Source organism: Rhipicephalus microplus, chromosome X (assembly GCF_043290135.1).
Source record: "Rhipicephalus microplus isolate Deutch F79 chromosome X, USDA_Rmic, whole genome shotgun sequence".
In the NCBI taxonomy this organism is placed as follows: Eukaryota; Metazoa; Arthropoda; class Arachnida; order Ixodida; family Ixodidae; genus Rhipicephalus; species Rhipicephalus microplus.
This window is the reverse complement of record NC_134710.1, coordinates 244,601,825-244,627,765: the sequence shown is the minus strand read 5'-3', so window position 1 is coordinate 244,627,765 and position 25,941 is coordinate 244,601,825. Positions and strand designations below refer to the sequence as shown.

Genomic DNA, 25,941 nt, shown 5'->3' with positions numbered 1-25,941 from the left:
ATCGTCACAAAAATTCTTTCCCACAGCGTTCATTACTTTCACTTTTTTTCGTGACGAAAATTCCAGCGCGCTTGATAGGCACATTTTGAAAATAGCCATGTGATGTCATTTACTCCTTCTATCGCGAGCAATACCTGTTCTTTTTTTAAATAAACTTTAGTCATAAGTTTTATTTCTCGACAAAAGCAGCCAAACCGCATGTCATGATGGCCGAGCGGTCCAAGGCGCTGCGTTCAGGTCGCAGTCCGGTCTTCCGGGCGTGGGTTTGAATCCCCCTTTTGACACTTATGTTTTGCTTCAGCTGTGTGAGTAATGACTATTGTTTATTAGCTAGGTGGCTGGGCGTACCGGTATGGACATTTAGGAGTCATAATACAGATAAATGTGAATACCGTTCGGCACAAAAATTCTTTTCCACAGCGTTCAATACTTTCACTTTTTTTCGCGACGAAAACTCCAGCGCGCTTGATAGGCCAGTTTTGAAAATAGCCATGTGATGTCATTTACTCCTTCTATCGCGAGCAATACCTGTTCTTTTTTTAAATAAACTTTATTCATATGTTTTTTTTCTCGACAAAAGTAGCCAAACCGCATGTGAGGATGGCCCAGCGGTTAATGGCGCTGCGTTCAGGTCGCAGTCCGGTCTTCCGGGCGTGGGTTCGAATCCCACTTCTGACACTTGTGTTTTGCTTCAGCTGTGTGAGTAATGACTATTGTTTATTAGCAAGGTTGCTAGGCGTACCGGTACAGACATTTAGGAGTCATAATACAGATAAATGTGTATACCTATCGGCACAAAATTTCTTTTCCGCGGCGTTCATTACTTTCAATTTTTTGGCGACGAAAATTCCAGCGCGCTTGATAGGCCACTTTTCAAAATAGCCTTGTGATGTCACTTACTCCTTCTATCGCGCGCAACACCTGTTCTTTTTTCAATAAATATTAGTCATATGTTTTATTTCTCGACAAAAGCAGCCGAACCGCATGTCAGGATGGCCGAGCGGTCCAAGGCACTGCGTTCAGGGCGCAGTCCGGGCATCCTGGCGTGGGTTCGAATCCCAATTCTGGCACTTACGCTTTGCTTCAGCTGTGTGATTAATGGCTATTGTTTATTAACTGGGTGGCTGGGCGTACTGGCACTGAATTTAGGAGTCATAATACAGAGAATTGTGAATACCTATCGTCACAAACACTCTTTCCCACAGCGTTCTATACTTTCACTTTTTTTCGTGGCGAAAATTCCAGCGCGCTTGATAGGCCACTTTTGAAAATAGCCATATGATGGCATTTACTCCTTCTATCGCGTGCAGTACCTGTTCTTTTTTTAAATTACCTTTCGTCATATCTTTTATTTCTCGACACAAGCAGCCAAACCGCAAGTCAGGATGGCCGAGCGGTCAAAGGCACTGCGTTCAGGTGGCAGTCCGGTCTTCAGGGCGTGGGTTCGAATCCCAAGTCTGGCACTTATGTTTTGCTTTAGCTGTGTGAGTAATGACTATTGTTTATTAGCTAGGTGGCTGGGCGTACCGGTACAGATATTTAGGTGTCATAATACAGATAAATTTGTTTACCTTTCGGCACAAAAATTCTTTTCCACTGCGTTCATTACTTTCAATTTGACGAAAATGCCAGTGCGCTTGAAGGCCACTTTTGAAAATAGCCATGTGATGTCAATTACTCCTTCTATCGCGCCCAATAGCTGTTCTTTTTTCAAATAAACTTTAGTCATACGTTTATTTCTCGACAAAAGCAGCCGAACCGCATGTCAGGATGGCCGAGCGGTCGAAGGCGCTGCGTTCAGGACGCAGTCCGGGCATCCGGGCGTGGGTTCGAATCCCAATTCTGGCACTTATGCTTTGCTTTAGCTGTGTGAGTAATGACTATTGTTTATTAGCTAGGTGGCTGGGCGTACCGGTACAAATATTTAGGAGTCATAATACAGAAAAATGTGAATACCTATCGGCATAAAAATTCTTTTCATCAGCGTTCATTACTTTCACTTTTTTTCACGACGAAAATTTCAGCGCGCTTGACAGGCCACTTTTGAAATTAGCCATGTGATGTCAATTACTCCTTCTATCGCGCGCAATACCTGTTCTTTTTTTAAATAAACTTCAGTGATGTTTTATTTCTCGACAAAAGCAGCCGAACTGCATGTGAGGATGGCCGAGCGGTACAAGACGCTGCGTTCAGGTCGCAGTCCGGTCTTCCGGGCGTGGGTTCGAATCCCAAGTCTGGAACTTATGCTTTGCTTTAGCTGTGTGAGTAATGACTATTGTTTATTAGCTAGGTGGCTGAGCGTACCGGTACAGACATTTAGGAGTCTTAATACAGAGAAATGTGAATACCTATCGGCACAAAAATGTTTTTCCACAACGTTCATCACTTTCATTTTTTTCGCGACGAAAATTCCAGCGCGCTTGATAGGCCACTTTCGAAAATAGCCATGTGATGTAAATTACTCCTTCTATCGCGCGCAATACCTGTTTTTTTGAGATAAACTTCAGTCATGTTTTATTTCTCGACAAAAGCAGCCGAACTGCATGTCAGGATGGCCGAGCGGTTCAAGGCGCTGCGCTGCGTTCAGGGCGCAGTCCGGGCATCCGGGCGTGGGTTCGAATCCCACTTCTGACACCTATGTTTTGCTTCAGCTGAGTGAGTAATGACTATGGTTTATTAGCAAGGTTGCTGGGCGAACCGGTACAGACATTTAGGAGTCATAATACAGAAAAATGTGAATACCTATCGGCATAAAAATTCTTTTCCGCAGCGTTCATTACTTTCACTTTTTTTGTGACGAAAACTCCAGCGCGGTTGATAGGCTACTTTTGAAAATAGCCTTGTGATGTCAATTACTCATTCTATCACGCGCAGCACCTGTTCTTTTTTCAATAAACATTAGTCATATGTTTTAATTCTCGACAAAAGCAGCCGAACCGCATGTCAGGATGGCCGAGCGGTCGAAGGCGCTGGGTTCAGGGCGCAGTCCGGGCATCCGGGCGTGGGTTCGAATCCCAATTCCGGCACTTACGCTTTGCTTCAGCTGTGTGATTAATGGCTATTGTTTATTAACTGGGTGGCTGGGCGTACTGGCACTGAATTTAGGAGTCATAATACAGAGAATTGTGAATACCTATCGTCACAAAAACTCTTTCCCACAGCGTTCATTACTTCCACTTTTTTTCGTGACGAAAATTCCAGCGCGCTATATAGGCCACTTTTGAAAATAGCCATATGATGGAGTTTACTCCTTCTATCGCGTGCAATACCCGTTCTTTTTTTAAATAAACTTTAGTCATATCTTTTATTTCTCGACAAAAGCAGCCAAACCGCAAGTCAGGATGGCAGAGCGGTCAAAGGCACTGCGTTCAGGTGGCAGTCCGGTCTTCAGGGCGTGGGTTCGAATCCCACTTCTGACACCTATGTTTTGCTTCAGCTGTGTGAGTAATGACTTTTGTTTATTAGCTAGGTGGCTGGGCGTACCGGTACAGATATTTAGGCGTCATAATACAGATAAATGTGTATACCTGTCGGCACAAAAATTCTTTTCCACTGCGTTCATTACTTTCAATTTGACGAAAATGCCAGTGCGCTTGAAGGCCACTTTTGAAAATAGCCATGTGATGTCAATTACTCCTTCTATCGCGCGCAATACCGGTTCTTTTTTCAAATAAACTTTAGTCTTATGTTTTATTTCTCGACAAAAGCAGCCGAACTGCAATGGCCGAGCGGTCCACGGCGCTGCGTTCAGGTCGCAGTCCGGTCTTCCGGGCGTGGGTTCGAATCCCACTTCTGACACCTATGTTTTGCTTCAGCTGTGTGAGTAATGACTATTGTTTATTAGCTAAGTGGCTGGGCGTACCGGTAGAAACATTTAGGAGTCATAACACAGAAAAATGTGAATACCTATCGGCATAAAAATTCTTTTCCACTGCGTTCATTACTTTCACTTTTTCTCACGACGAAAATTCCAGCGCGCTTGATAGGCCACTTTTGAAAATAGCCATGTGATGTCAATTACTCCTTCTATCGCGCGCAACACCTGTTCTTTTTTACAACAAACATTAGTCATATGTTTTATTTCTCGACAAAAGCAGCCGAACCGCATGTCAGGATGGCCGAGCGGTCCAAGGCGCTGCGTTCAAGGCGCAGTCCGGGCATCCGGGCGTGGGTTTGAATCCCACTTCAGGCACTTATGCTTTGCTTTAGCTGTGTGAGTAATGACTATTGTTTATTAGCTAGGTGGCTGGGCGTACCGGTAGAAACATTTAGGAGTCATAATACAGAAAATTGTGAATACCTATCGGCATAAAAATTCTTTTCCACAGCGTTCAATACTTCCACTTTTTTTCACGACGAAAATTCCAGCGCGCTTGATAGGCCACTTTTGAAAATAGCCATGTGATGTCAATTACTCCTTCTATCGCGCGCAACACCTGTTCTTTTTTTCAATAAACATTAGTCATATGTTTTATTTCTCGACAAAAGCAGCCGAACCGCATGTCAGGATGGCCGAGCGGTCCAAGGCGCTGCGTTCAGGGCGCAGTCCGGGCATCCGGGCGTGGGGTCGAATCCCACTTCTGACACCTATGTTTTGCTTCAGCTGAGTGAGTAATGACTATTGTTTATTAGCAAGGTTGCTGGGCGAACCGGTACAGACATTTAGGAGTCATATTACAGATAACTGTGTATACCTAATGGCACAAAATTTCTTTTCCGCGGCGTTCATTACTTTCACTTTTTTTCACGACGAAAATTCCAGCGCGCTTGATAGGCCACTTTTGAAAATAGCCATGTGATGTCAATTACTCCTTCTATCGCGCGCAATACTTGTTCTTTTTTTAAATAAACTTCAGTGATGTTTTATTTCTTGACAAAAGCAGCCGAACCGCATGTCAGGATGGCCGAGCGGCCCAAGGCGCTGCGTTAAGGTCGCAGTCCGGTCTTCCGGGCGTGGGTTCAAATCCCAAGTCTGGCACTTATGCTTTGCTTTAGCTGTGTGAGTAATGACTATTGTTTATTAGCTAGGTGGCTGGGCGTACCGGTACAGATATTTAGGAGTCATAATACAGAAAAATGTGAATACCTATCGGCATAAAAATTCTTTTCCACAGCGTTCATTACTTTGACTTTTTTCGTGACGAAAACTCCAGCGCGGTTGATAGGCCACTTTTTAAAATAGCCTTTTGATGTCAATTACTCATTCTATCACGCGCAACACCTGTTCTTTTTTTCAATAAACATTAGTCATATGTTTTATTTCTCGACAAAAGCAGCCGAACCGCATGTCAGGATGGCCGAGCGGTCCAAGGCGCTGCGTTCAGGGCGCAGTCCGGGCATCCGGGCGTGGGTTCGAATCCCAATTTCGGCACTTACGCTTTGCTTCAGCTGTGTGAATAATGGCTATTGTTTATTAACTGGGTGGCTGGGCGTACTGGCACTGAATTTAGGAGTCATAATACAGAGAATTGTGAATACCTATCGTCACAAACACTCTTTCCCACAGCGTTCTATACTTTCACTTTTTTTCGTGACGAAAATTCCAGCGCGCTTGATAGGCCACTTTTGAAAATAGCCATATGATGGCATTTACTCCTTCTATCGCGTGCAGTACCTGTTCTTTTTTTAAATAACCTTTCGTCATATCTTTTATTTCTCGACACAAGCAGCCAAACCGCAAGTCAGGATGGCCGAGCGGGCAAAGGCACTGCGTTCAGGTGGCAGTCCGGTCTTCAGGGCGTGGGTTCGAATCCCAAGTCTGGCACTTATGCTTTGCTTTAGCTGTGTGAGTAATGACTATTGTTTATTAGCTAGGTGGCTGGGCGTACCGGTACAGATATTTAGGTGTCATAATACAGATAAATGTGTTTACCTTTCGGCACAAAAATTCTTTTCCACTGCGTTCATTACTTTCAATTTGACGAAAATGCCAGTGCGCTTGAAGGCCACTTTTGAAAATAGCCATGTGATGTCAATTACTCCTTCTATCGCGCCCAATAGCTGTTCTTTTTTCAAATAAACTTTAGTCATACGTTTATTTCTCGACAAAAGCAGCCGAACCGCATGTCAGGATGGCCGAGCGGTCCAAGGCGCTGCGTTCAGGACGCAGTCCGGGCATCCGGGCGTGGGTTCGAATCCCAATTCTGGCACTTATGCTTTGCTTTAGCTGTGTGAGTAATGACTATCGTTTATTAGCTAGGTGGCTGGGCGTACCGGTACAAACATTTAGGAGTCATAATACAGAAAAATGTGAATACCTATCGGCATAAAAATTCTTTTCATCAGCGTTCATTACTTTCACTTTTTTTCACGACGAAAATTTCAGCGCGCTTGACAGGCCACTTTTGAAATTAGCCTTGTGATGTCAATTACTCCTTCTATCGCGCGCAATACTTGTTCTTTTTTTTAAATAAACTTCAGTGATGTTTTATTTCTCGACAAAAGCAGCCGAACTGCATGTGAGGATGGCCGAGCGGTACAAGGCGCTGCGTTCAGGTCGCAGTCCGGTCTTCCGGGCGTGGGTTCGAATCCCAAGTCTGGAACTTATGCTTTGCTTTAGCTGTGTGAGTAATGACTATTGTTTATTAGCTAGGTGGCTGAGCGTACCGGTACAGACATTTAGGAGTCTTAATACAGAGAAATGTGAATGCCTATCGGCACAAAAATGTTTTTCCACAACGTTCATCACTTTCATTTTTTTCGCGACGAAAATTCCAGCGCGCTTGATAGGCCACTTTCGAAAATAGCCATGTGATGTAAATTACTCCTTCTATCGCGCGCAATACCTGTTTTTTTGAGATAAACTTCAGTCATGTTTTATTTCTCGACAAAAGCAGCCGAACTGCATGTCAGGATGGCCGAGCGGTCCAAGGCGCTGCGCTGCGTTCAGGGCGCAGTCCGGGCATCCGGGCGTGGGTTCGAATCCCACTTCTGACACCTATGTTTTGCTTCAGCTGAGTGAGTAATGACTATGGTTTATTAGCAAGGTTGCTGGGCGAACCGGTACAGACATTTAGGAGTCATAATACAGAAAAATGTGAATACCTATCGGCATAAAAATTCTTTTCCGCAGCGTTCATTACTTTCACTTTTTTTGTGACGAAAACTCCAGCGCGGTTGATAGGCTACTTTTGAAAATAGCCTTGTGATGTCAATTACTCATTCTATCACGCGCAACACCTGTTCTTTTTTCAATAAACATTAGTCATATGTTTTATTTCTCGACAAAAGCAGCCGAACCGCATGTCAGGATGGCCGAGCGGTCGAAGGCGCTGCGTTCAGGGCGCAGTCCGGGCATCCGGGCGTGGGTTCGAATCCCAATTCCGGCACTTACGCTTTGCTTCAGCTGTGTGATTAATGGCTATTGTTTATTAACTGGGTGGCTGGGCGTACTGGCACTGAATTTAGGAGTCATAATACAGAGAATTGTGAATACCTATCGTCACAAAAACTCTTTCCCACAGCGTTCATTACTTCCACTTTTTTTCGTGACGAAAATTCCAGCGCGCTATATAGGCCACTTTTGAAAATAGCCATATGATGGAGTTTACTCCTTCTATCGCGTGCAATACCCGTCCTTTTTTTAAATAAACTTTAGTCATATCTTTTATTTCTCGACAAAAGCAGCCAAACCGCAAGTCAGGATGGCAGAGCGGTCAAAGGCACTGCGTTCAGGTGGCAGTCCGGTCTTCAGGGCGTGGGTTCGAATCCCACTTCTGACACCTATGTTTTGCTTCAGCTGTGTGAGTAATGACTATTGTTTATTAGCTAAGTGGCTGGGCGTACCGGTAGAAACATTTAGGAGTCATAACACAGAAAAATGTGAATACCTATCGGCATAAAAATTCTTTTCCACAGCGTTCATTACTTTCACTTTTTCTCACGACGAAAATTCCAGCGCGCTTGATAGGCCACTTTTGAAAATAGCCATGTGATGTCAATTACTCCTTCTATCGCGCGCAACACCTGTTCTTTTTTACAACAAACATTAGTCATATGTTTTATTTCTCGACAAAAGCAGCCGAACCGCATGTCAGGATGGCCGAGCGGTCCAAGGCGCTGCGTTCAAGGCGCAGTCCGGGCATCCGGGCGTGGGTTTGAATCCCACATCAGGCACTTATGCTTTGCTTTAGCTGTGTGAGTAATGACTATTGTTTATTAGCTAGGTGGCTGGGCGTACCGGTAGAAACATTTAGGAGTCATAATACAGAAAATTGTGAATACCTATCGGCATAAAAATTCTTTTCCACAGCGTTCAATACTTCCACTTTTTTTCACGACGAAAATTCCAGCGCGCTTGATAGGCCACTTTTGAAAATAGCCATGTGATGTTAATTACTCCTTCTATCGCGCGCAACACCTGTTCTTTTTTTGAATAAACATTAGTCATATGTTTTATTTCTCGACAAAAGCAGCCGAACCGCATGTCAGGATGGCCGAGCGGTCCAAGGCGCTGCGTTCAGGGCGCAGTCCGGGCATCCGGGCGTGGGGTCGAATCCCACTTCTGACACCTATGTTTTGCTTCAGCTGAGTGAGTAATGACTATTGTTTATTAGCAAGGTTGCTGGGCGAACCGGTACAGACATTTAGGAGTCATATTACAGATAACTGTGTATACCTAATGGCACAAAAATTCTTTTCCACTGCGTTCATTACTTTCAATTTGACGAAAATGCCAGTGCGCTTGAAGGCCACTTTTGAAAATAGCCATGTGATGTCAATTACTCCTTCTATCGCGCGCAATACCGGTTCTTTTTTCAAATAAACTTTAGTCTTATGTTTTATTTCTCGACAAAAGCAGCCGAACTGCAATGGCCGAGCGGTCCACGGCGCTGCGTTCAGGTCGCAGTCCGGTCTTCCGGGCGTGGGTTCGAATCCCACTTCTGACACCTATGTTTTGCTTCAGCTGTGTGAGTAATGACTATTGTTTATTAGCTAAGTGGCTGGGCGTACCGGTAGAAACATTTAGGAGTCATAACACAGAAAAATGTGAATACCTATCGGCATAAAAATTCTTTTCCACAGCGTTCATTACTTTCACTTTTTCTCACGACGAAAATTCCAGCGCGCTTGATAGGCCACTTTTGAAAATAGCCATGTGATGTCAATTACTCCTTCTATCGCGCGCAACACCTGTTCTTTTTTACAACAAACATTAGTCATATGTTTTATTTCTCGACAAAAGCAGCCGAACCGCATGTCAGGATGGCCGAGCGGTCCAAGGCGCTGCGTTCAAGGCGCAGTCCGGGCATCCGGGCGTGGGTTTGAATCCCACATCAGGCACTTATGCTTTGCTTTAGCTGTGTGAGTAATGACTATTGTTTATTAGCTAGGTGGCTGGGCGTACCGGTAGAAACATTTAGGAGTCATAATACAGAAAATTGTGAATACCTATCGGCATAAAAATTCTTTTCCACAGCGTTCAATACTTCCACTTTTTTTCACGACGAAAATTCCAGCGCGCTTGATAGGCCACTTTTGAAAATAGCCATGTGATGTTAATTACTCCTTCTATCGCGCGCAACACCTGTTCTTTTTTTGAATAAACATTAGTCATATGTTTTATTTCTCGACAAAAGCAGCCGAACCGCATGTCAGGATGGCCGAGCGGTCCAAGGCGCTGCGTTCAGGGCGCAGTCCGGGCATCCGGGCGTGGGGTCGAATCCCACTTCTGACACCTATGTTTTGCTTCAGCTGAGTGAGTAATGACTATTGTTTATTAGCAAGGTTGCTGGGCGAACCGGTACAGACATTTAGGAGTCATATTACAGATAACTGTGTATACCTAATGGCACAAAATTTCTTTTCCGCGGCGTTCATTACTTTCACTTTTTTTCACGACGAAAATTCCAGCGCGCTTGATAGGCCACTTTTGAAAATAGCCATGTGATGTCAATTACTCCTTCTATAGCGCGCATTACTTGTTCTTTTTTTAAATAAACTTCAGTGATGTTTTATTTCTTGACAAAAGCAGCCGAACCGCATGTCAGGATGGCCGAGCGGCCCAAGGCGCTGCGTTAAATTCGCAGTCCGGTCTTCCGGGCGTGGGTTCGAATCCCAAGTCTGGCACTTATGCTTTGCTTTAGCTGTGTGAGTAATGACTATTGTTTATTAGCTAGGTGGCTGGGCGTACCGGTACAGATATTTAGGAGTCATAATACAGAAAAATGTGAATACCTATCGGCATAAAAATTCTTTTCCACAGCGTTCATTACTTTGACTTTTTTCGTGACGAAAACTCAAGCGCGGTTGATAGGCCACTTTTTAAAATAGCCTTGTGATGTCAATTACTCATTCTATCACGCGCAACACCTGTTCTTTTTTTCAATAAACATTAGTCATATGCTTTATTTCTCGACAAAAGCAGCCGAACCGCATGTCAGGATGGCCGAGCGGTCCAAGGCGCTGCGTTCAGGGCGCAGTCCGGGCATCCGGGCGTGGGTTCGAATCCCAATTTCGGCACTTACGCTTTGCTTCAGCTGTGTGATTAATGGCTATTGTTTATTAACTGGGTGGCTGGGCGTACTGGCACTGAATTTAGGAGTCATAATACAGAGAATTGTGAATACCTATCGTCACAAAAATTCTTTCCCACAGTGTTCATTACTTTCACTTTTTTTCGTGACGAAAATTCCAGCGCGCTTGATAGGCCACTTTTGAAAATAGCCATATGATGGCATTTACTCCTTCAATCGCGTGCAATACCCGTTCTTTTTTTAAATAAACTTTAGTCATATCTTTTATTTCTCGACAAAAGCAGCCAAAACGCATGTCAGGATGGCCGAGCGGTCCAAGGCGCTGCGTTCAGGTCGCAGTCCGGTCTTCCGGGCGTGGGTTCGAATCCCACTTCTGACACCTATGTTTTGCTTCAGCTGAGTGAGTAATGACTATTGTTTATTAGCAAGGTTGCTGGGCGAACCGGTACAGACATTTAGGAGTCATAATACAGATAACTGTGTATACCTAATGGCACAAAATTTCTTTTCCGTGGCGTTCATTACTTTCACTTTTTTTCACGACGAAAATTCCAGCGCGCTTGATAGGCCACTTTTGAAAATAACCATTTGATGTCAATTACTCCTTCTATCGCGCGCAATACCCGTTCTTTTTTCAATAAACTTTAGTCATATGTTTTATTTCTCGACAAAAGCAGCCAAACCGCATGTCAGGATGGCCGAGCGGTCCAAGGCGCTGCGTTCAGGACGCAGTCTGGGCATCCGGGCGTGGGTTCGAATCCTAATTCAGGCACTTGTGCTTTGCTTCAGCTGAGTGAGTAATGACTATTGTTTATTAGCAAGGTTGCTGGGCGAACCGGTACAGACATTTAGGAGTCATATTACAGATAACTGTGTATACCTAATGGCACAAAATTTCTTTTCCGCGGCGTTCATTACTTTCACTTTTTCTCACGACAAAAATTCCAGCGCGCTTGATAGGCCACTTTTGAAAATAGCCATGTGATGTCAATTACTCCTTCTATCGCGCGCAACACCTGTTCTTTTTTTCAATAAACATTAGTCATACGTTTATTTTTCGACAAAAGCAGTCGAACCGCATGTCAGGATGGCGGCCGAGCGGTCCAAGGCGCTGCGTTCAGGGCGCAGTCCGGGCATCCGGGCGTGGGTTTGAATCGCACTTCTGGCACTTATGCTTTGCTTTAGCTGTGTGAGTAATGACTATTGTTTATTAGCTAGGTGGCTGGGCGTACCGGTAGAAACATTTAGGAGTCATAATACAGAAAATTGTGAATACCTATCGGCATAAAAATTCTTTTCCACAGCGTTCATTACTTTCACTTTTTTTCACGACGAAAATTCCAGCGCGCTTGATAGGCCACTTTTGAAAATAGCCATGTGATGTCAATTACTCTTTCTATCGCGCGCAACACCTGTTCTTTTTTTCAATAAACATTAGTCATATGATTTATTTCTCGACAAAACCAGCCGAACCACATGTCAGGATGGCTGAGCGGTCCAAGGCGCTGCGTTCAGGGCGCAGTCCGGGCATCCGGGCGTGGGTTCGAATCCCACTTCTGACACCTATGTTTTGCTTCAGCTGAGTGAGTAATGACTATTGTTTATTAGCAAGGTTGCTGGGCGAACCGGTACAGACATTTAGGAGTCATAATACAGATAACTGTGTATACCTAATGGCACAAAATTTCTTTTCCGTGGCGTTCATTACTTTCACTTTTTTTCACGACAAAAATTCCAGCGCGCTTGATAGGCCACTTTTGAAAATAGCCATGTGATGTCAATTACTCCTTCTATCGCGCGCAATACTTGTTCTTTTTTTAAATAAACTTCAGTGATGTTTTATTTCTCGACAAAAGCAGCCGAACCGCATGTCAGGATGGCCGAGCGGTCCAAGGCGCTGCGTTCAAGGCGCAGTCCGGGCATCCGGGCGTGGGTTTGAATCCCACTTCTGGCACTTATGCTTTGCTTTAGCTGTGTGAGTAATGACTATTGTTTATTAGCTAGGTGGCTGGGCGTACCGGTAGAAACATTTAGGAGTCATAATACAGAGAAATGTGAATACCTATCGGCACAAAAATTTAAAAATTTTTTTCCACAGCGTTCATTACTTTCACTTTTTTTCGCGACGAAAATTCCAGTGCGCTTGATAGGCCACTTTTGAAAATAGCCATGTGATAACAATTACTCCTTCTATCGCGCGCAATACCTGTTCTTTTTTTAAATAATCTTCAGTTATGTTTTATTTCTCGACAAAAGCAGCGGAACCACATGTCAGGTGGCCGAGCGGTGCACGGCGCTGCGTTCAGGTCGCAGTCCGGTCTTCCGGGCGTTGGTTCGAATCCCACTTTTGAAACCTATGTTTTGCTTTAGCTGTGTGAGTAATGACTATAGTTTATTAGCAAGAATGCTGGGCGTACCGGTACAGACATTTAGGAGTCATAATACAGAGAAATGTGAATACCTATCGGCACAAAAAATTTTTTTCCACAGCGTTCATTACTTTCACATTTTTCGTGACGAAAACTCCAGCGCGCTTGATAGGCCACTTTTTAAAATAGCCTTGTGATGTCATTTACTGCTTCTATGCGCGCAATACCTGTTCTTTTTTAAATAGCTTTAGTCATAAGTTTTATTTCTCGACAAAAGCAGCCAAACCGCATGTCAGGATGGCCGAGCGGTCTACGGCGCGGCGTTCAGGTCGCAGTCCGGGCATCCGGGCGTGGGTTCAAATCCCAAATCTGGCAATTATGCTGTGCTTCAGCTGTGTGAGTAATGACTATTGTTTATTAGCTAGGTGGCTGGGCGTACTGGTACAGACATTTAGGAGTCATAATACAGATAACTGTGTATACCTATTGGCACAAAATTTCTTTTCCGCGGCGTTCATTACTTTCATTTTTTTGTCGACGAAAACTCAGCGCGCTTGATAGGCCACTTTTGAAAATAGCCATGTGATAACAATTACTCCTTCTATCGCGCGCAATACCTGTTCTTTTTTTCAATAAACTTTAGTCATATGTTTTATTTCTCGACAAGGCAGCCGAACCGCATGTAAGGATGGCCGAGCGGTCCGCTGCGTTCAGGTCGCAGTCCAGGCATCTGGGCATGGGTTCGAATCCCAATTCTGGCACTTATGCTTTCCCTCAGCTGTGTGAGTAATGACTATTGTTTATTAGCTAGGTGGCTGGGCGTACCGGTACAGACATTTAGGAGTCATAATACAGATAACTGTGTATACCTATTGGCACAAAATTTGTTTTCCGCGGCGTTCATTACTTTCATTTTTTTGGCGACGAAAATTCCAGCGCGCTTGATAGGCCACTTTTGAAAATAGCCATGTGATGTCAATTACTCCTTTTATCGCGCGCAATACCTGTCCTTTTTTTAAATAAACTTCAGTCATTTTTTATTTCTCGACAAAAGCCGCAAACTGCATGTCAGGATGGCCGAGCGGTCCAAGGCGCTGCGTTCAGGTCGCAGTCCGGCATTGCGGGCGTGGGTTCGAATCCCACTTCTGACACCTATGTTTTGCTTCAGCTGTGTGAGTAATGAAAATTGTTTATTAGCTAGGGGGCTGGGCGTACCGGTACAGACATTTAGGAGTCATAATAGAGAGAAATGTGAATACCTATCGGCACAAAAATTTTTTTTCCACAAAGTTCATCACTTTCAATTTTTTTCGCGACCAAATCTCCAGCGCTCTTGATAGGCCACTTTTGAAAAGAGCCATGTGTTGGCATTTACTCCTTCTATCGCGCGCAATACCTGTTCTTTTTTTAAATAAACTTCAGTCATGTTTTATTTCTCGACAAAAGCAGCCGAACAGCATGTCAGAATGGCCGAGTGGTCCACGGCGCTGCGTTCAGGTCGCAGTCCGGTCTTCAGGGCGTGGCTTCGAATCCCACTTCTGACACCTATGTTTTGCTGCAGCTGTGTGTGTAATGACTATTGTTTATTAGCTAGGTGGCTGGGCGTACCGGTACAGACATTTAGGAGTCATAATACAGAGAAATGTGAATACCTATCGGCACAAAAATTTTTTTCCACAGCGTTCATTACTTTCACTTTTTTTCGCGACGAAAATTCCAGTGCGCTTGATAGGCCACTTTTGAAAATAGCCATGTGATAACAATTACTCCTTCTATCGCGCGCAATACCTGTTCTTTTTTTAAATAATCTTCAGTTATGTTTTATTTCTTGACAAAAGCAGCGGAACCACATGTCAGGTGGCCGAGCGGTGCACGGCGCTGCGTTCAGGTCGCAGTCCGGTCTTCCGGGCGTTGGTTCGAATCCCACTTTTGAAACCTATGTTTTGCTTTAGCTGTGTGAGTAATGACTATAGTTTATTAGCAAGAATGCTGGGCGTACCGGTACAGACATTTAGGAGTCATAATACAGAGAAATGTGAATACCTATCGGCACAAAAAATTTTTTTCCACAGCGTTCATTACTTTCACATTTTTCGTGACGAAAACTCCAGCGCGCTTGATAGGCCACTTTTTAAAATAGCCTTGTGATGTCATTTACTGCTTCTATGCGCGCAATACCTGTTCTTTTTAAATAGCTTTAGTCATAAGTTTTATTTCTCGACAAAAGCAGCCAAACCGCATGTCAGGATGGCCGAGCGGTCTACGGCGCGGCGTTCAGGTCGCAGTCCGGGCATCCGGGCGTGGGTTCAAATCCCAAATCTGGCAATTATGCTTTGCTTCAGCTGTGTGAGTAATGACTATTGTTTATTAGCTAGGTGGCTGGGCGTACTGGTACAGACATTTAGGAGTCATAATACAGATAACTGTGTATACCTATTGGCACAAAATTTCTTTTCCGCGGCGTTCATTACTTTCATTTTTTTGGCGACGAAAATTCCAGCGCGCTTGATAGGCCACTTTTGAAAATAGCCATGTGATAACAATTACTCCTTCTATCGCGCGCAATACCTGTTCTTTTTTTCAATAAACTTTAGTCATATGTTTTATTTCTCGACAAGGCAGCCGAACCGCATGTAAGGATGGCCGAGCGGTCCGCTGCGTTCAGGTCGCAGTCCAGGCATCTGGGCATGGGTTCGAATCCCAATTCTGGCACTTATGCTTTCCCTCAGCTGTGTGAGTAATGACTATTGTTTATTAGCTAGGTGGCTGGGCGTACCGGTACAGACATTTAGAGTCATAATACAGATAAATGTGAATACCTTACGGCACAAAAATTCTTTTCCACAGCGTTCATTACTTTCACTTTTTTCGTGACGAAAACTCCAGCGCGGTTGATAGGCCACTTTTTAAAATAGCCTTGTGATGTCATTTACTGCTTCTATGCGCGCAATACCTGTTCTTTTTTTAAATAAACTTTAGTCATATGTTTTATTTCTCGACAAAAGCAGCCAAACCGCATGTCAGGATGGCCGAGCGGTCCAAGGCGCTGCGTTCAGGTCGCAGTCCGCGCATCCAGGCGTGGGTTCGAATCCGAATTCTGGCACTTATGCTTTGCTTCAGCTGTGTGAGTAATGACTATTGTTTATTAGCTAGGTTTCTGGGCGTACCGGTACAGACATTTAGGAGTCATAATACAGATAACTGTGTATACCTATTCGCACAAAATTTGTTTTCCGCAGCGTTCATTACTTTCATTTTTTTGGCGACGAAAATTCCAGCGCGCTTGATAGGCCACTTTTGAAAATAGCGATGTGATGTCAATTACTCCTTCTATCGCGCGCAATACCTGTTCTTTTTTTTAATTAAACTTCAGTCATGTTTTATTTCTCGACAAAAGCAGCCGAACTGCATGTCAGGATGGCCGAGCGGTCCAAGGCGCTGCGTTCAGGTCGCAGTCCGGTCTTCCGGGCGTGGGTTCAAATCCTACTTCTGACATTATGTTTTGCTTCAGCTGTGTGAGTAATGACTATTGTTTATTAGCTAGGTGGCTGGGCGTACCGGTACAGACATTTAGGAGTCATAATACAGAGAAATGTGAATACCTATCGGCACAAAAATTCTTACCCGCGGCGTTCATTACTTTCACTTTTTTTCACGACGAAAATTCCAGCGCGCTTGATAGGCCACTTTTGAAAATAGCCATAAGATGGCATTTACTCCTTCTATGGCGCGCAATGCCTGTTCTTTTTTTAATAAACTTTAGTCATATCTTTTATTTCTCGACAAAAGCAGCCAAACCGCATGTCAGGATGGCCGAGCGGTCCAAGGTGCTGCGTTCAGGTCGCAGTCCGGTCTTCCGGGCGTGGGTTCGGATCCCACTTCTGACACCTATGTTTTGCTTCAGCAGTGTGAGTAATGACTATTGTTTATTAGCTAGGTGGCTGGGCGTACCAGTACAGATATTTAGGAGTCATAATACAGAGAAATGTGAATACCTATCGGCACAAAAATTTTTTCCCACGGCGTTCATTACTTTCACTTTTCTTCGCGACGAAAATTCCAGCGCGCTTGATAGGCCACTTTTGAAAATAGCCATATGCTTGCATTTACTCCTTCTATCGCGCGCATTACCTGTTCTTTTTTTGAATAAACTTTAGTCATATCTTTTATTTCTCGACAAAAGCAGCCGAACCGCATGTCAGGATGGCCGAGGGGTCCAAGGCGCTGCGTTCAGGTCGCAATTCAGGCATCTGGGTGTGGGTTCGAATCCCAATTCTGGCACTTATGCTTTCCTTCAGCTGTGTGAGTAATGACTATTGTTTATTAGCTAGGTGGCTTGGCGTACCGGTACAGACATTTAGGAGTCATAATACAGAAAAATGTGAATACCTTACGGCACAAAAAATCTTTTCCACAGCGTTCATTACTTTCACTTTTTTCGTGACGAAAACTCCAGCGCGGTTGATAGGCCACTTTTTAAAATAGCCTTGTGATGTCATTTACTGCTTCTATCGCGCGCAATACCTGTTCTTTTTTAAATAGCTTTAGTCATAAGTTTTATTTCTCGACAAAAGCAGCCAAACCGCATGTCAGGATGGCCGAGCGGTCTAAGGCGCGGCGTTCAGGTCGCAGTCCGGGCATCCGGGCGTGGGTTCGAATCCCCATTCTGGCAATTATGCTTTCCTTCAGCTGTGTGAGTAATGACTATTGTTTATTAGCTAGGTTGCTGGGCGTACCGGTACAGACTTTAGGAGTCATAATACAGATAACTGTGTATACCTATTGGCACAAAATTTGTTTTCCGCGGCGTTCATTACTTTCATTTTTTTGGCGACGAAAATTCCAGCGCGCTTGATAGGCCACTTTTGAAAATAGCCATGTGATGTCAATTACTCCTTTTATCGCGCGCAATACCTGTCCTTTTTTTAAATAAACTTCAGTCATTTTTTATTTCTCGACAAAAGCCGCAAACTGCATGTCAGGATGGCCGAGCGGTCCAAGGCGCTGCGTTCAGTTCGCAGTCCGGCCTTGCGGGCGTGGGTTCGAATCCCACTTCTGACACCTATGTTTTGCTTCAGCTGTGTGAGTAATGAAAATTGTTTATTAGCTAGGGGGCTGGGCGTACCGGTACAGACATTTAGGAGTCATAATACAGAGAAATGTGAATACCTATCGGCACAAAAAATTTTTTTCCACAGCGTTCATTACTTTGACATTTTTTGTGACGAAAACTCCAGCGCGCTTGATAGGCCACTTTTTAAAATAGCCTTGTGATGTCATTTACTGCTTCTATGCGCGCAATACCTGTTCTTTTTTAAATAGCTTTAGTCATAAGTTTTATTTCTCGACAAAAGCAGCCAAACCGCATGTCAGGATGGCCGAGCGGTCTACGGCGCGGCGTTCAGGTCGCAGTCCGGGCATCCGGGCGTGGGTTCAAATCCCAAATCTGGCAATTATGCTTTGCTTCAGCTGTGTGAGTAATGACTATTGTTTATTAGCTAGGTGGCTGGGCGTACTGGTACAGACATTTAGGAGTCATAATACAGATAACTGTGTATACCTATTGGCACAAAATTTCTTTTCCGCGGCGTTCATTACTTTCATTTTTTTGGCGACGAAAATTCCAGCGCGCTTGATAGGCCACTTTTGAAAATAGCCATGTGATGTCAATTACTCCTTCTATCGCGCGCAACACCTGTTATTTTTTTCAATAAACTTTAGTCATATGTTTTATTTCTCGACAAAGCAGCCGAACCGCATGTCTGGATGACCGAGCGGTCCGCTGCGTTCAGGTCGCAGTCCAGGCATCTGGGCATGGGTTCGAATCCCAATTCTGGCACTTATGCTTTCCTTCAGCTGTGTGAGTAATGACTATTGTTTATTAGCTAGGTGGCTGGGCGTACCGGTACAGACATTTAGGAGTCATAATAGAGAGAAATGTGAATACCTATCGGCACAAACATTTTTTTCCACAGCGTTCATCACTTTCAATTTTTTTCGCGACCAAAACTCCAGCGCGCTTGATAGGCCAGTTTTGAAAATAGCCATGTGATGTCAATTACTCCTTCTATATCGAGCAATACCTGTTCTTTTTTTAAATAAACTTTAGTCATATGTTTCATTTCTCGACAAAAGCAGCCGAAGCGCATGTCAGGATGGCCGAGCTGTCCAAGGCGCTGCGTTCAGGTCGCAGTCCGGTCTTCCGGGCGTGGGTTCGGATCCCACTTCTGACACCTATGTTTTGCTTCAGCTGTGTGAGTAATGAATATTGTTTATTAGCTAGGTGGCTGGGCGTACCGGTACAGACATTTAGGAGTCATAATACAGAGAAATGTGAATACCTATTGGCACAAAATTTCTTTTCCGCGGCGTTCAATACTTTCATTTTTTTGCGACGAAAATTCCAGCGCGCTTGATAGGCCACTTTTGAAAATAGCGATGTGGTGTCAATTACTCCTTCTATCGCGCGCAATACCTGTTCTTTTTTTTAATTAAACTTCAGTCATGTTTTATTTCTCGACAAAAGCAGCCGAACTGCATGTCAGGATGGCCGAGCGGTCCAAGGCGCTGCGTTCAGGTCGCAGTCCGGTCTTCCGGGCGTGGGTTCAAATCCTACTTCTGACATTATGTTTTGCTTCAGCTGTGTGAGTAATGACTATTGTTTATTAGCTAGGTGGCTGGGCGTACCGGTACAGACATTTAGGAGTCATAATACAGAGAAATGTGAATACCTATCGGCACAAAAATTCTTACCCACGGCGTTCATTACTTTCACTTTTTTTCACGACGAAAATTCCAGCGCGCTTGATAGGCCACTTTTGAAAATAGCCATAAGATGGCATTTACTCCTTCTATGGCGCGCAATACCTGTTCTTTTTTTAATAAACTTTAGTCATATCTTTTATTTCTCGACAAAAGCAGCCAAACCGCATGTCAGGATGGCCGAGCGGTCCAAGGTGCTGCGTTCAGGTCGCAGTCCGGTCTTCCGGGCGTGGGTTCGGATCCCACTTCTGACACCTATGTTTTGCTTCAGCAGTGTGAGTAATGATTATTGTTTATTAGCTAGGTGGCTGGGCGTACCAGTACAGATATTTAGGAGTCATAATACAGAGAAATGTTAATACCTATCGGCACAAAAATTTTTTCCCACGGCGTTCATTACTTTCACTTTTCTTCGCGACGAAAATTCCAGCGCGCTTGATAGGCCACTTTTGAAAATAGCCATATGCTGGCATTTACTCCTTCTATCGCGCGCATTACCTGTTCTTTTTTTGAATAAACTTTAGTCATATCTTTTATTTCTCGACAAAAGCAGCCGAACCGCATGTCAGGATGGCCGAGGGGTCCAAGGCGCTGCGTTCAGGTCGCAATTCAGGCATCTGGGTGTGGGTTCGAATCCCAATTCTGGCACTTATGCTTTCCTTCAGCTGTGTGAGTAATGACTATTGTTTATTAGCTAGGTGGCTTGGCGTACCGGTACAGACATTTAGGAGTCATAATACAGATAAATGTGAATACCTTACGGCACAAAAAATCTTTTCCACAGCGTTCATTACTTTCACTTTTTTCGTGACGAAAACTCCAGCGCGGTTGATAGGCCACTTTTTAAAATAGCCTTGTGATGTCATTTACTGCTTCTATCGCGCGCAATACCTGTTCTTTTTTAAATAGCTTTAGTCATAAGTTTTATTTCTCGACAAAAGCAGCCAAACCGCATGTCAGGATGGCCGAGCGGTCTAAGGCGCGGCGTTCAGGTCGCAGTCCGGGCATCCGGGCGTGGGTTCGAATCCCAATTCTGGCAATTATGCTTTCCTTCAGCTGTGTGAGTAATGACTATTGTTTATTAGCTAGGTGGCTGGGCGTACCGCTACAGACATTTAGGAGTCATAATACAGATAAATGTGAATACCTTACGGTACAAAAATTCTTTTCCACAGCGTTCATTACTTTCACTTTTTTCGTGACGAAAACTCCTGCGCGGTTGATAGGCCACTTTTTAAAATAGCCTTGTGATGTCATTTACTGCTTCTATCGCGCGCAATACCTGTTCTTTTTTAAATAGCTTTAGTCATATGTGTTATTTCTCGACAAAAGCAGCCGAACCGCATGTCAGGATGGCCGAGCGGTCCACGGCGCTGCGTTCAGGTCGCAGTCCGGGCATCCGGGCGTGGGTTCGAATCCCCATTGTGGCACTTATGCTTTGCTTCAGCAGTGTGAGTAATGACTATTGTTTATTAGCTAGGTTGCTGGGCGTACCGGTACAGACATTTAGGATTCATAATACAGATAACTGTGTATACCTATTGGCACAAAATTTTTTTTTCCACAGCGTTAATCACTTTCAATTTTTTTCGCGACGAAAACTCCAGCGCGCTTGATAGGCCAGATTTGAAAATAGCCATGTGATGTCAATTACTCCTTCTATCGCGAGCAATACCTGTTCTTTTTTTAAGTAAACTTTAGTCATATGTTTTATTTCTCGACAAAAGCAGCTGAACCGCATGTCAGGATGGCCTAGCGGTCCAAGGCGCTGCGTTCAGGTCGCAGTCCGGTCTTCCGGGCATGGGTTCGGATCCCACTTCTGACACCTATGTTTTGCTTCAGCTGTGTGAGTAATGACTATTGTTTATTACCTAGGTGGCTGGGCGTACCGGTACAGACAATTAGGAGTCATAATACAGAGAAATGTGAATACCTATCGGCACAAAAATTTTTTTTCCACAGCGTTAATCACTTTCAATTTTTTTCGCGACGAAAACTCCAGCGCGCTTGATAGGCCAGATTTGAAAATAGCCATGTGATGTCAATTACTCCTTCTATCGCGAGCGATACCTGTTCTTTTTTTAAATAAACTTTAGTCATATGTTTTATTTCTCGACAAAAGCAGCTGAACCGCATGTCAGGATGGGCTAGCGGTCCAAGGCGCTGCGTTCAGGTCGCAGTCCGGTCTTCCGGGCGTGGGTTCGGATCTCACTTCTGACACCTATCTTTTGCTTCAGCTGTGTGAGTAATGACTATTGTTTATTAGCTAGGTGGCTGGGCGTACCGGTACAGATATTTAGGAGTCATAATACAGAGAAATGTGAATACCTATCGGCACAAAAATTTTTTCCCACGGCGTTCATTACTTTCACTTTTTTTCACGACGAAAATTCCAGCGCGCTTGATAGGCCACATTTGAAAATAGCCATGTGATGTCAATTACTCCTTCTATCGCGCGCAACACCTGTTCTTTTTTTCAATAAACTTTGGTCATATGTTTTATTTCTCGACAAAAGCAGCCGAACCGCATGTCAGGATGGCCGAGTGGTCCAAGGCGCTACGTTCAGGTCACAGTCCAGGCATCTAGGTGGGGGTTCGAATCCCAATTCTGGCACTTATGCTTTCCTTCAGCTGTGATAGTAATGACTATTGTTTATTAGCTAGGTGGCTGGGCGTACCGGTACAGGCATTTAAGAGTCATAATACAGAGAAATGTGAATACCTATCGGCACAGAAATTCTTTTCCACAGCGTTCATTACTTTCACTTTTTTCGTGACGAAAACTCCAGCGCGGTTGATAGGCCACTTTTTAAAATAGCCTTGTGATGTCATTTACTGCTTCTATCGCGCGCAATACCTGTTCTTTTTTAAATAGCTTTAGTCATAAGTTTTATTTCTTGACAAAAGCAGCCAAACCGCATGTCAGGATGGCCGAGCGGTCTAAGGCGCGGCGTTCAGGTCGCAGTCCGGGCATCCGGGCGTGGGTTCGAATCCCAATTCTGGCAATTATGCTTTCCTTCAGCTGTGTGAGTAAGGACTATTGTTTATTAGCTAGGTGGCTGGGCGTACCGGTACAGACATTTAGGAGTCATAATACAGATAAATGTGAATACCTTACGGCACAGAAATTCTTTTCCGCGGCGTTCATTACTTTCATTTTTTTGGCGACGAAAATTCCAGCGCGCTTGATAGGCCACTTTTTAAAATAGCCTTGTGATGTCATTTACTGCTTCTATCGCGCGCAATACCTGTTCTTTTTTAAATAGCTTTAGTCATAAGTTTTATTTCTTGACAAAAGCAGCCAAACCGCATGTCAGGATGGCCGAGCGGTCTAAGGCGCGGCGTTCAGGTCGCAGTCCGGGCATCCGGGCGTGGGTTCGAATCCCAATTCTGGCAATTATGCTTTCCTTCAGCTGTGTGAGTAATGACTATTGTTTATTAGCTAGGTGGCTGGGCGTACCGGTACAGACATTTAGGAGTCATAATACAGATAAATGTGAATACCTTACGGCACAGAAATTCTTTTCCACAGCGTTCATTACTTTCACTTTTTTCGTGACGAAAACTCCAGCGCGGTTGATAGGCCACTTTTTAAAATAGCCTTGTGATGTCATTTACTGCTTCTATCGCGCGCAATACCTGTTCTTTTTTAAATAGCTTTAGTCATATGTGTTTTTCTCGACAAAAGCAGCCGAACCGCATGTCAGGATGACCGAGCGGTCCACGGCGCTGCGTTCAGGTCGCAGTCCGGGCATCCGGGCGTGGGTTCGAATCCCCATTCTGGAACTTATGCTTTGCTTCAGCTGTGTGAGTAATGACTATTGTTTATTAGCTAGGTTGCTGGGCGTACCGGTATAGACATTTAGGATTCATAATACAGATAACTGTGTATTCCTATTGGCACAAAATTTGTTTTCCGCGGCGTTCATTACTTTCACTTTTTTTCGCGACGAAAACTCCAGCGCGCTTGATAGGCCAGTTTCTAAAATAGCCATGTGATGTCATTTACTCCTTCTATCGCGAGCAATACCTGTTCTTTTTTTAAATAAACGTTAGTCATATGTTTTATTTCTCGACAAAAGCAGCCAAACCGCATGTCAGGATGGCCGAGCGGTCCACGGCGCTGCGTTCAGGTCGCAGTCCGGGCATCCGGGCGTGGGTTCGAATCCCCATTGTGGCACTTATGCTTTGCTTCAGCAGTGTGAGTAATGACTATTGTTTATTAGCTAGGTTGCTGGGCGTACCGGTACAGACATTTAGGATTCATAATACAGATAACTGTGTATACCTATTGGCACAAAATTTTTTTTTCCACAGCGTTAATCACTTTCAATTTTTTTCGCGACGAAAACTCCAGCGCGCTTGATAGGCCAGATTTGAAAATAGCCATGTGATGTCAATTACTCCTTCTATCGCGAGCAATACCTGTTCTTTTTTTAAGTAAACTTTAGTCATATGTTTTATTTCTCGACAAAAGCAGCTGAACCGCATGTCAGGATGGCCTAGCGGTCCAAGGCGCTGCGTTCAGGTCGCAGTCCGGTCTTCCGGGCGTGGGTTCGGATCCCACTTCTGACACCTATGTTTTGCTTCAGCTGTGTGAGTAATGACTATTGTTTATTACCTAGGTGGCTGGGCGTACCGGTACAGACAATTAGGAGTCATAATACAGAGAAATGTGAATACCTATCGGCACAAAAATTTTTTTTCCACAGCGTTAATCACTTTCAATTTTTTTCGCGACGAAAACTCCAGCGCGCTTGATAGGCCAGATTTGAAAATAGCCATGTGATGTCAATTACTCCTTCTATCGCGAGCGATACCTGTTCTTTTTTTAAATAAACTTTAGTCATATGTTTTATTTCTCGACAAAAGCAGCTGAACCGCATGTCAGGATGGGCTAGCGGTCCAAGGCGCTGCGTTCAGGTCGCAGTCCGGTCTTCCGGGCGTGGGTTCGGATCTCACTTCTGACACCTATCTTTTGCTTCAGCTGTGTGAGTAATGACTATTGTTTATTAGCTAGGTGGCTGGGCGTACCGGTACAGATATTTAGGAGTCATAATACAGAGAAATGTGAATACCTATCGGCACAAAAAGTTTTTCCCACGGCGTTCATTACTTTCACTTTTTTTCACGACGAAAATTCCAGCGCGCTTGATAGGCCACATTTGAAAATAGCCATGTGATGTCAATTACTCCTTCTATCGCGCGCAACACCTGTTCTTTTTTTCAATAAACTTTGGTCATATGTTTTATTTCTCGACAAAAGCAGCCGAACCGCATGTCAGGATGGCCGAGTGGTCCAAGGCGCTACGTTCAGGTCACAGTCCAGGCATCTAGGTGGGGGTTCGAATCCCAATTCCGGCACTTATGCTTTCCCTCAGCTGTGTGAGTAATGACTATTGTTTATTAGCTAGGTGGCTTGGCGTACCGGTACAGACATTTAGGAGTCATAATACAGATAAATGTGAATACCTTACGGCACAAAAATTCTTTTCCACAGCGTTCATTACTTTCACTTTTTTCGTGACGAAAACTCCAGCGCGGTTGATAGGCCACTTTTTAAAATAGCCTTGTGATGTCATTTACTGCTTCTATCGCGCGCAATACCTGTTCTTTTTTTGAATAAACTTTAGTCATATCTTTTATTTCTCGACAAAAGCAGCCAAACCGCATGTCAGGATGGCCGAGCGGTCCATGGCGCTGCGTTCAGGTCGCAGTCCGGTCTTCCGGGCGTGGGTTTGAATCCCACTTCTGACACTTATGTTTTGCTTCAGCTGTGTGAGTAATGACTACTGTTCATTAGCAAGGTTGCTGGGCGTACCGGTACAGACATTTAGGAGTCATAATACAGATAACTGTGCATACCTATTGGCACAAAATTTCTTTTCCGCGGCGTTCATTACTTTCATTTTTTTGGCGACGAAAATTCCAGCGCGCTTGATAGGCCACTTTTGAAAATAGCCATGTGATTTCAATTACTCCTTTTATCACGCGCAACACCTGTTCTTTTTTTCAATAAATTTAGTCATATGTTTTATTTCTCGACAAAAGCAGCCGAACCGCATGTCAGGATGGCCGAGCGGTCCTAGGCGCTGCGTTCAGGTCGCAGTCCAGGCATCTGGGCGTGGGTTCGAATCCCAATTCTGGCACTTATGCTTTCCTTCAGCTGTGATAGTAATGACTATTGTTTATTAGCTAGGTGGCTGGGCGTACCGGTACAGGCATTTAAGAGTCATAATACAGAGAAATGTGAATACCTATCGGCACAAAAACTTTTTTTCCACAGCGTTCATTACTTTCACTTTTTTCGTGACGAAAACTCCAGCGCGCTTGAT

The 25,941-nt window shown here is 44.2% G+C and overlaps 26 non-coding genes across 26 annotated transcripts; all 26 read left to right on the top strand.

The window, feature by feature from the left end:
* The first annotated feature begins 200 nt into the window (after window positions 1-200).
* On the top strand, window positions 201-284 carry TRNAL-CAG (transfer RNA leucine (anticodon CAG)). Its single transcript has one exon. It is a non-coding gene; the product is annotated as a tRNA-Leu (tRNA).
* Window positions 285-594: 310 nt separating this feature from the next.
* Window positions 595-678, top strand: TRNAL-CAG (transfer RNA leucine (anticodon CAG)). Its single transcript has one exon. It is a non-coding gene; the product is annotated as a tRNA-Leu (tRNA).
* A 1,086-nt stretch (window positions 679-1,764) lies between these two features.
* TRNAL-CAG (transfer RNA leucine (anticodon CAG)) lies at window positions 1,765-1,848 on the top strand. The gene has a single exon. It is a non-coding gene; the product is annotated as a tRNA-Leu (tRNA).
* A 697-nt stretch (window positions 1,849-2,545) lies between these two features.
* On the top strand, window positions 2,546-2,634 carry TRNAL-CAG (transfer RNA leucine (anticodon CAG)). Its single transcript has one exon. It is a non-coding gene; the product is annotated as a tRNA-Leu (tRNA).
* Window positions 2,635-3,335: 701 nt separating this feature from the next.
* On the top strand, window positions 3,336-3,419 carry TRNAL-CAG (transfer RNA leucine (anticodon CAG)). Its single transcript has one exon. It is a non-coding gene; the product is annotated as a tRNA-Leu (tRNA).
* Window positions 3,420-4,502: 1,083 nt separating this feature from the next.
* Window positions 4,503-4,586, top strand: TRNAL-CAG (transfer RNA leucine (anticodon CAG)). The gene has a single exon. It is a non-coding gene; the product is annotated as a tRNA-Leu (tRNA).
* A 1,479-nt stretch (window positions 4,587-6,065) lies between these two features.
* TRNAL-CAG (transfer RNA leucine (anticodon CAG)) lies at window positions 6,066-6,149 on the top strand. The gene has a single exon. It is a non-coding gene; the product is annotated as a tRNA-Leu (tRNA).
* Window positions 6,150-6,847: 698 nt separating this feature from the next.
* On the top strand, window positions 6,848-6,936 carry TRNAL-CAG (transfer RNA leucine (anticodon CAG)). The gene has a single exon. It is a non-coding gene; the product is annotated as a tRNA-Leu (tRNA).
* Window positions 6,937-7,637: 701 nt separating this feature from the next.
* Window positions 7,638-7,721, top strand: TRNAL-CAG (transfer RNA leucine (anticodon CAG)). The gene has a single exon. It is a non-coding gene; the product is annotated as a tRNA-Leu (tRNA).
* Window positions 7,722-8,425: 704 nt separating this feature from the next.
* TRNAL-CAG (transfer RNA leucine (anticodon CAG)) lies at window positions 8,426-8,509 on the top strand. The gene has a single exon. It is a non-coding gene; the product is annotated as a tRNA-Leu (tRNA).
* A 1,083-nt stretch (window positions 8,510-9,592) lies between these two features.
* TRNAL-CAG (transfer RNA leucine (anticodon CAG)) lies at window positions 9,593-9,676 on the top strand. Its single transcript has one exon. It is a non-coding gene; the product is annotated as a tRNA-Leu (tRNA).
* A 1,094-nt stretch (window positions 9,677-10,770) lies between these two features.
* Window positions 10,771-10,854, top strand: TRNAL-CAG (transfer RNA leucine (anticodon CAG)). Its single transcript has one exon. It is a non-coding gene; the product is annotated as a tRNA-Leu (tRNA).
* A 1,099-nt stretch (window positions 10,855-11,953) lies between these two features.
* On the top strand, window positions 11,954-12,037 carry TRNAL-CAG (transfer RNA leucine (anticodon CAG)). Its single transcript has one exon. It is a non-coding gene; the product is annotated as a tRNA-Leu (tRNA).
* Window positions 12,038-12,345: 308 nt separating this feature from the next.
* Window positions 12,346-12,429, top strand: TRNAL-CAA (transfer RNA leucine (anticodon CAA)). Its single transcript has one exon. It is a non-coding gene; the product is annotated as a tRNA-Leu (tRNA).
* Window positions 12,430-13,911: 1,482 nt separating this feature from the next.
* TRNAL-CAG (transfer RNA leucine (anticodon CAG)) lies at window positions 13,912-13,995 on the top strand. The gene has a single exon. It is a non-coding gene; the product is annotated as a tRNA-Leu (tRNA).
* Window positions 13,996-14,304: 309 nt separating this feature from the next.
* On the top strand, window positions 14,305-14,388 carry TRNAL-CAG (transfer RNA leucine (anticodon CAG)). The gene has a single exon. It is a non-coding gene; the product is annotated as a tRNA-Leu (tRNA).
* A 1,867-nt stretch (window positions 14,389-16,255) lies between these two features.
* On the top strand, window positions 16,256-16,339 carry TRNAL-CAG (transfer RNA leucine (anticodon CAG)). Its single transcript has one exon. It is a non-coding gene; the product is annotated as a tRNA-Leu (tRNA).
* Window positions 16,340-16,647: 308 nt separating this feature from the next.
* Window positions 16,648-16,731, top strand: TRNAL-CAG (transfer RNA leucine (anticodon CAG)). Its single transcript has one exon. It is a non-coding gene; the product is annotated as a tRNA-Leu (tRNA).
* A 1,090-nt stretch (window positions 16,732-17,821) lies between these two features.
* TRNAL-CAG (transfer RNA leucine (anticodon CAG)) lies at window positions 17,822-17,905 on the top strand. Its single transcript has one exon. It is a non-coding gene; the product is annotated as a tRNA-Leu (tRNA).
* A 1,088-nt stretch (window positions 17,906-18,993) lies between these two features.
* Window positions 18,994-19,077, top strand: TRNAL-CAG (transfer RNA leucine (anticodon CAG)). The gene has a single exon. It is a non-coding gene; the product is annotated as a tRNA-Leu (tRNA).
* A 307-nt stretch (window positions 19,078-19,384) lies between these two features.
* TRNAL-CAG (transfer RNA leucine (anticodon CAG)) lies at window positions 19,385-19,468 on the top strand. Its single transcript has one exon. It is a non-coding gene; the product is annotated as a tRNA-Leu (tRNA).
* Window positions 19,469-19,776: 308 nt separating this feature from the next.
* On the top strand, window positions 19,777-19,860 carry TRNAL-CAG (transfer RNA leucine (anticodon CAG)). Its single transcript has one exon. It is a non-coding gene; the product is annotated as a tRNA-Leu (tRNA).
* A 1,487-nt stretch (window positions 19,861-21,347) lies between these two features.
* On the top strand, window positions 21,348-21,431 carry TRNAL-CAG (transfer RNA leucine (anticodon CAG)). Its single transcript has one exon. It is a non-coding gene; the product is annotated as a tRNA-Leu (tRNA).
* A 2,666-nt stretch (window positions 21,432-24,097) lies between these two features.
* TRNAL-CAG (transfer RNA leucine (anticodon CAG)) lies at window positions 24,098-24,181 on the top strand. Its single transcript has one exon. It is a non-coding gene; the product is annotated as a tRNA-Leu (tRNA).
* Window positions 24,182-25,279: 1,098 nt separating this feature from the next.
* Window positions 25,280-25,363, top strand: TRNAL-CAG (transfer RNA leucine (anticodon CAG)). Its single transcript has one exon. It is a non-coding gene; the product is annotated as a tRNA-Leu (tRNA).
* A 308-nt stretch (window positions 25,364-25,671) lies between these two features.
* Window positions 25,672-25,755, top strand: TRNAL-CAG (transfer RNA leucine (anticodon CAG)). Its single transcript has one exon. It is a non-coding gene; the product is annotated as a tRNA-Leu (tRNA).
* The last annotated feature ends 186 nt before the right edge of the window (window positions 25,756-25,941 follow it).